The sequence below is a fragment of the Myxine glutinosa genome, chromosome 1 (genome assembly GCF_964187855.1).
Source record: "Myxine glutinosa chromosome 1, kmMyxGlut1.1, whole genome shotgun sequence".
Lineage (NCBI taxonomy): Eukaryota > Metazoa > Chordata > Myxini > Myxiniformes > Myxinidae > Myxine > Myxine glutinosa.
Window position 1 is genome coordinate 88,377,174 of NC_136261.1, and position 8,072 is coordinate 88,385,245.

The following is an 8,072-nucleotide window of genomic DNA, read 5'->3' on the forward strand; positions in this document are numbered from 1 at the left end:
TCTGGCTGACATGTTCGAGCCTCTTGAGCGAAGGACATTCCTTGAGAAACCACGATTTTCTCTTCCCCTTGATTTACTCGCATATTCTGGGTTTGGCGGCGAGCGGTCATCTCCCTGACATTTTGCACTCTTGGCTTCATTCTCTCCTCTTGATTTACACTCGCCTCTTCTTCCTCCTCTCAAGTCCTGGCTTTGAGGACAAATGGTCATGTCCTGACATCGTTCTTCTTTGTCTACTCGTGGCTGGCTCGCATTGTCTGTCTTTGTTGTGAGCGAACGAACGTAGTGAGTGAGAATGAGCATCAGCGAATCAATATCTGAGCATCAGCATCAGAAAATCCAGCGAGTCAATAATTAACCTTAATTTTCAATCTATTGAGGTTTCAATTTTCAACCTCTATTGACTTCAATGTTAAATTTTAGTGTGCTACAGGACCCCCATTTTTCTACTACTGTGGGGACACCGAAACCACCAATCTACCAAAATAATAAAATATATTATCCCCACCCCTCCATCCCCCTCCCCTCTCCCACCTCTCACCCCCTTTTTCTAACACTTTCACCGTCGTTCCGGTATCTCAGGTCATTGCTTTTATGTTTAAAATATATCCGTTTAGCTTAATTGATTTAAATTACCACCATCACTTGAAGCAAGTAATAATTCATGTTTGGTTTTTTTCATTGATTTATTTGAATTATGTTGTGGTTCGTTTGATTTAACGATTGATTTAACACGTCTTCTGTTTTCTAGTTTTCACATTACTTGTAATTAAGTAGGTTCCAGCTATAATCTAAGTCCCAGCTAATAATCAGATTTCATGAACAGGTCATGAACATCTCAAATGCGTTACCTCTGCACTATTCTGACACACATGTTCAAAATATCATCTGAAAAATAAATTAAAAAATATAAAAAATTGGATGACTTTCCAAGATATGATTTTCAGTCTTTTAATAGGCATGCAACATAATTACTTGCATACATGCATATCTAGAGACATATGCAAAACATAATTAATAAAATGAAAACTTCTTATTAATGGTCAATACAATGTTCATATGGTCCCACATGACATAATCATTACAAAATGGCTAATTTGTTGAAGAAAGTAAAACTGAACAAGAAACAGAGAAACTGTAGATGAGGAAAATGTGGAACAGGGCATGTGGCATTGTGGCATTGTGGCATTGTCACATTCATTCCCAGAAAATACAAACTTGTCTGTCACATCCTGTTTGAAAGTTAAATTTTTATCTCTGGAGGTATGATGGATAAACACTCACCTCCAACCAATGTAGTCTGGGTTCGAATCCCGACTCAGTTACAAATTATCATCCGGTGTATCACAGACAGGATGATTCTTGAATATGTGTGCCATTCATGAGCATCCCATCTCCTGCCTCTGTTCGTTGGTGTATGTTAATGATCCCAAAGGTGTCCTTCGTGAAGGACTACATAAGATATCGCTGGAATCATGAACAAATTCGAAATTCCTGCTATGACTTCCCTGTGTCGGGATGGCGACTCATCCAGGATTGTAACCATAGCCAATGAAACTGCCAGGGAAAGCATATATGTGTGTGCCTGATGGAAGGAGAAGGATCATCCCTATCCATTGTTATGGTTATTTATTATTTGTCATTCAGGTTATTTGTCAACATTGATTATTTGTCTATGTGACCTCTTTCACATTCCGTGGGTGCTATATATTGTAGTAGACCACATGGGAAGCACGATATTAAAGCTAATATGCATGCTGAATCACAGACACACACACATTGATACACACACTGATTATAATAGTCTCTCCAGTCCCTTGGGGAGCAGGTGAAGATGATTACCGAAATAGGATCCAGAAAGTTGCAATCTTAATATCTGATGTAATCTTCCATAAAATTCTCCTGATCATTCTAATCATGTGTATCGAAACCTAAAACTTGGCGAATTGTGTTTGTTTTTTGCTTTTCACTGGAAGTGACGGCAGGATGGATGACAAAGGAGGAGATATTAATGGAAGAGCTTAGTGAAGTTGAAGGTCCAGTGTTGTAGCAGATAAAGGCGAGGAGAAGATCGGATCTTCACAAGGATGTTAAGGATGATGATGCTGTTTGGGGGAAGGTGAAGGATGTATGTTCATCAAAATACATGATTATATTGATGATTCCCTTCGTATTGTATTTGGTAAATAAATGTGGTCGACATCTTTGAATCATCCCATTGTTAATACTTACCCACACAGTTAGGTTCAATAGGCCTTCATATAATATTCCTCGTGCACAACATATTCCTCGTGCTTTCTGTGGGAATGAAGATGTGGATGTGCACTTGAAATTATTGCTTATCATGATGATGTACATGCAGACAAAGTATTTGGGACAATATTTTAACTTCCCCTCTCCCCTCCCAACTTTTATGCATTAATCCGAACCCCCACATTATCTCATAATGTACAAAGTTCTGCTGTACAGTTTACATCAGAAATTTGTCCCTTTCATTTGACACCAAACTGCCAGAACATCAGATGCGATTATTAAAATTTAGCCGAAACGGAAAATTGTATTTGCTTCCAATGACATAACAGGGAGGACGAGAGTTATATTTAAAATCCTGTATGATTTTTTTCGGAATGAAGTGAAACTTTTTATTGATCAAAGAAAGGCCCAATAGTTAATTTACCAAGATAGTGTAGCTAATTATTTCAATGTAATTGTTTTTCGATGTTTTTCAAGCAATCTTTACCCATGCACGCAAAGCGATAATAATAAGCAAATTTAAACAATAACCAAATATAAACAATAACCAAATATAAACAATAACCAAATATAAACAATAACCAAATATAAACAATAACCAAATATAAACAATAACCAAATATAAACAATAACCAAGTATAAACAATAACCAAATATAAACAATAACCAAGTATAAACAATAACCAAATATAAACAATAACCAAGTATAAACAATAACCAAGTATAAACAATAACCAAATATAAACAATAACCAAATATAAACAATAACCAAGTATAAACAATAACCAAGTATAAACAATAACCAAGTATAAACAATAACCAAATATAAACAATAACCAAGTATAAACAATAACCAAATATAAACAATAACCAAATATAAACAATAACCAAATATAAACAATAACCAAATATAAACAATAACCAAGTATAAACAATAACCAAATATAAACAATAACCAAGTATAAACAATAACCAAATATAAACAATAACCAAGTATAAACAATAACCAAATATAAACAATAACCAAATATAAACAATAACCAAATATAAACAATAACCAAGTATAAACAATAACCAAATATAAACAATAACCAGGTATAAACAATAACCAAGTATAAACAATAACCAAGTATAAACAATAACCAAATATAAACAATAACCAAATATAAACAATAACCAAATATAAACAATAACCAAATATAAACAATAACCAAATATAAACAATAACCAAATATAAACAATAACCAAGTATAAACAATAACCAAATATAAACAATAACCAAGTATAAACAATAACCAAATATAAACAATAACCAAGTATAAACAATAACCAAGTATAAACAATAACCAAATATAAACAATAACCAAGTATAAACAATAACCAAATATAAACAATAACCAAGTATAAACAATAACCAAATATAAACAATAACCAAATATAAACAATAACCAAGTATAAACAATAACCAAATATAAACAATAACCAAGTATAAACAATAACCAAATATAAACAATAACCAAATTTAAACAATAACCAAATATAAACAATAACCAAATATAAACAATAACCAAGTATAAACAATAACCAAGTATAAACAATAACCAAGTATAAACAATAACCAAGTATAAACAAGAACCAAATATAAACAATAACCAAATATAAACAATAACCAAGTATAAACAATAACCAGGTATAAACAATAACCAAATATAAACAAAACCAAATATAAACAATAACCAAATATAAGCAATAACCAAATATAAACAATAACCAAATATAAACAATAACCAAGTATAAACAATAACCAAATATAAACAATAACCAAATATAAACAATAACCAAATATAAGCAATAACCAAATTTAAACAATAACCAAATATAAACAATAACCAAATTTAAACAATAACCAAATATAAACAATAACCAAATTCTGGTCTTTATCAATTTCTGGTCTTTATCAATGATCTCTCCGACTCTCTGGAAAATCCTCTCTATCTCTTTGCTGATGACTCCACTCTCTGCCGCTCCATTCCTCTTCCCTCAGATCGGCAGTCTGCAGCCTCCTCACTCTCTGAAGACCTGGACAAAATCACAGACTGGTCAAACAAGTGGAACATGTCTTTCAATCCTGACAAATCTCACACTCTTACTATGTCTCTCCGAAAAGATCGACTGGACAACCCTCCCATCTACTTTCTCAACAATCCTCTCCAAGAAGTTCTGTCGCTCAAGCTTTGGGGTCTCACTATCTGCCATGATCTTTCTTGGGAAAACCACATTTCCAAGCTGGCCTGCAAAGCCAGTCGCCGACTGGGCATCCTCCGTCGTGCGAAGTCCTTCCTAGGCACACCTGAGCTCCTCACCACATACGAGGCTTTCATCCGCAGCTCAATGGAATACTGTTCTCCCCTATGGGCTGGTGCTCCTGCCTCACACCTAGCTCGGCTTCACGCTGTTGAAACCAAAGCTTTCAGAATCATTGGAATCTCCCGCGATGAAGCTATCTCTGAGGGCCTTTCACTCACTCACCGCAGGCAGGTAGGTGGTCTTTCTGTCTTCTACCGACTCCTCTCCGGCCTTGCTCCCCCAGCTCTCTCTCTGTGCTCTGTCCCCCAAATATTCCTACAGGTCGCACAAGATCTGCCAGCAAGCCTCTGATGGTTAAACTGCCAAAATCTCGGCTCTCTGCTCACCTTCACTCCTTCATTCCTCTTTTCTCCCGCCTCTGGAACAAACTCCCACACTCCCTTCAATCCCACTCCTCCCTCCAGGTCTTTAAAACAGCTGTTCACCACCATCTCTTATCTTCCCCCATCCAAAACCTTGATCTTTTCTACCCCCACTAATTCACGCCAGATCCACCTTGTTTGTAATTCCAACTTCTTTCCTGGTAGTCCTGGCAGTGTCCATATGTTTTATGCCTCTCCCACCCCCTTTCCCATGCCTCCCCCCAAAGCCCTCTCCCTCCCACAGATCTCTCGATGTCTCCATGTCTCTCGGTTCCTGCTCTCAAATGTTGTGTTTGTGTCCTTCCCCCTCTCTCCCCATCTTGTCTACCGCTCCCGATGCTTTTTTGTTTTATGTGTCGGTTTGTCGGTTATGTAAGCAATAACCAAATATAAACAATAACCAAGTATAAACAATAACCAAGTATAAACAATAACCAAATATAAACAATAACCAAGTATAAACAATAACCAAATATAAACAATAACCAAATATAAACAATAACCAAGTATAAACAATAACCAAGTATAAACAATAACCAAATATAAACAATAACCAAGTATAAACAATAACCAAATATAAACAATAACCAAGTATAAACAATAACCAAATATAAACAATAACCAAATATAAACAATAACAAAGTATAAACAATAACCAAATATAAACAATAACCAAATATAAACAATAGCCAAATTTAAACAATAACCAAATATAAACAATAACCAAATATAAACAATAACCAAATATAAACAATAACCAAATATAAACAATAACCAAGTATAAACAATAACCAAATATAAACAATAACCAAATATAAACAATAACCAAATATAAACAATAACCAAATATAAACAATAACCAAATATAAACAATAACCAAATATAAACAATAACCAAATATAAACAATAACCAAGTATAAACAATAACCAAATATAAACAATAACCAAATTGAAACAATAACCAAATATAAACAATAACCAAATATAAACAATAACCAAATATAAACAATAACCAAGTATAAACAATAACCAAATATAAACATTTATGCAGGATATTAGATGATTGATGAATGGATGCAATCTATAGATTCTATATGTCTCATAATAACAACATCCATTGAACACGACACCTACCTCATTTCACCACGCTTTTGTCGAGTCTTGCCCAAAAATAGAGTGGCATCATGAGCGTTGATCATTCCATCTGCATGCAACCCAAGAAAGAGAACGAGGCTTCCACATCAAAAACACATCACCTGGAAACTTTCACCTCCTCCACTTCATTACAATGTAATTATCGACAGTACAGGTATTCAAGATTACAGAAAGTGCTTAAATAAGAAGACATGACATGAGCAAATTTTAACTGTGATAGTTAATCCTGAACCACAACTCCAACCCTAACCAGAGACACAGCAGAGAACATTAATACTCACCTTTTTCACTTGGCGTCTTGCAACAATGAACTGCGAAGGACAATGGGAATGAGACAGAGAAAAGAGAATGAGTGAGACCTGTAAATAATTCAGAACAATGACAGTTAAGGAGCATTATGACATGTGACCTATTAACCTTCAATGTTGGACCTTTTTATTGCCTTACTAGCTTCATGAACAAACCAAAATAAAGCTATAAATCGAAAATCATTTAATTCATAATGGGCTATAATTTTTTATGGAGGCTTACATAAACCTTTTCACTCCACAATGAATGAGGGGTCTTTAAACAAATCTTCATTTATTTATTTTTTTGTTTACGGTTGTTTTCACCCCTGCCTGTGTGTTTTTCTGTATGTGTGTCTGTCTGTGAGAAAGATATATCTCAAAACGTTATCGACAGAAACAAAACAGACAAAACTTGGCAAACAGGTTGGGTGTGTGACCAGGACAAATTAATTCCTTTTGGTAAAGATCCGGATCCAGATACGGATCCGTGTACAATATTTTTTTTTATATTAGGGCCAAAAACGACAATATATCACACAATATTTCAAAAAGTTATGGATGGATTCGGAAGAAACTTGGTGGACAGGTTGGATCTGTGATAATGACGAATGGGTTTGATTTTGGATCAACTTTGGATACAGACCCGGCATATCAGTGGGATACAAAATATAAACTGTTCAGCCTGGCATAGATGTGCACTTTATAGAGTGCGATTCTAGTTTTATATGGAATAACATAGGAGCAATACCCCTGGCGCTCACTTGGTGGAATAAACAGTATACTGCACCGACTAAGGGTATTTTAAACCAATTGCAATGGTTGCTAGAAGACAGGACAGCATGTAGAATCATACTAACATAATCATAAGACTTTAAACAAGCAAACAAAAAAATACCTATTTTGGGGGGCAACACCCGAGTTGTTAGATTGTATGGCAACACCCGAGAAAACCACATTTCCAAGCTGGCTGAAGCCAATTCCAAACTGCAAAATATGTTACCTGATTGTTACAAGTTCAAGTTAAAGATACAAACCAGGGAGGGGTGAACAACTCACTGTCAGCAAGAAGGACCAAAAGGCAGAGTGAGAGCCACACATAAGAGGCCATGGTACTGCAAGATAGTTGTGTTCTCTTTCTCCTTGTCTGCCCGAACTGCAGAAATCTGCTTTTAAATGATTCCATGCATTGGCATTGATCTGATTGGCTTAGAATTTATCAGCACATGCAGTCCCCTTCATTGTGGATAACATGCCTCATGGAATGTTGGCAGTGATTTGGTTTATTGAGGTAAATTGGTTGTTGCAAAATGCATCACCTTTCCCAGAAATGCATAGCAAACAAGGTCAAGGGGTGTCCTAAAGAGATTGTGGCAGCTTGGTGGGTGAAGGTCAAATGGTGGTGACAACAGGAAACGTCATATATCTGATATATTACCCAACATGAGGGAAGAATTAAATTTATGATGTGCATAACCCATGCCAAGAAACTATGTGACATAATAGGGTGAATGGATGATACAGGTATATGGACCATAACAGTAGTGTGTTCAATTAACGATGGTATATTTGCACGAGACGAGACTACGCACTCTATGAGTGCCGCTCTAGTTTTTACAAGCTTTTCATCACCTTGGATGCTCATGTA

At 35.3% G+C, this 8,072-nt stretch overlaps 1 long non-coding RNA gene across 1 annotated transcript; it reads right to left on the minus strand.

Moving 5' to 3' along the window:
• Positions 1–937: 937 nt before the first annotated feature.
• LOC137425934 (uncharacterized) lies at positions 938–7,683 on the minus strand. Its single transcript, XR_010984162.2, has 5 exons — positions 7,484–7,683; positions 6,419–6,448; positions 6,117–6,186; positions 2,233–2,298; positions 938–2,105 (listed from the first exon to the last, which is right to left on the minus strand). It is a non-coding gene; the product is annotated as an uncharacterized LOC137425934 (long non-coding RNA).
• Positions 7,684–8,072: the final 389 nt, after the last annotated feature.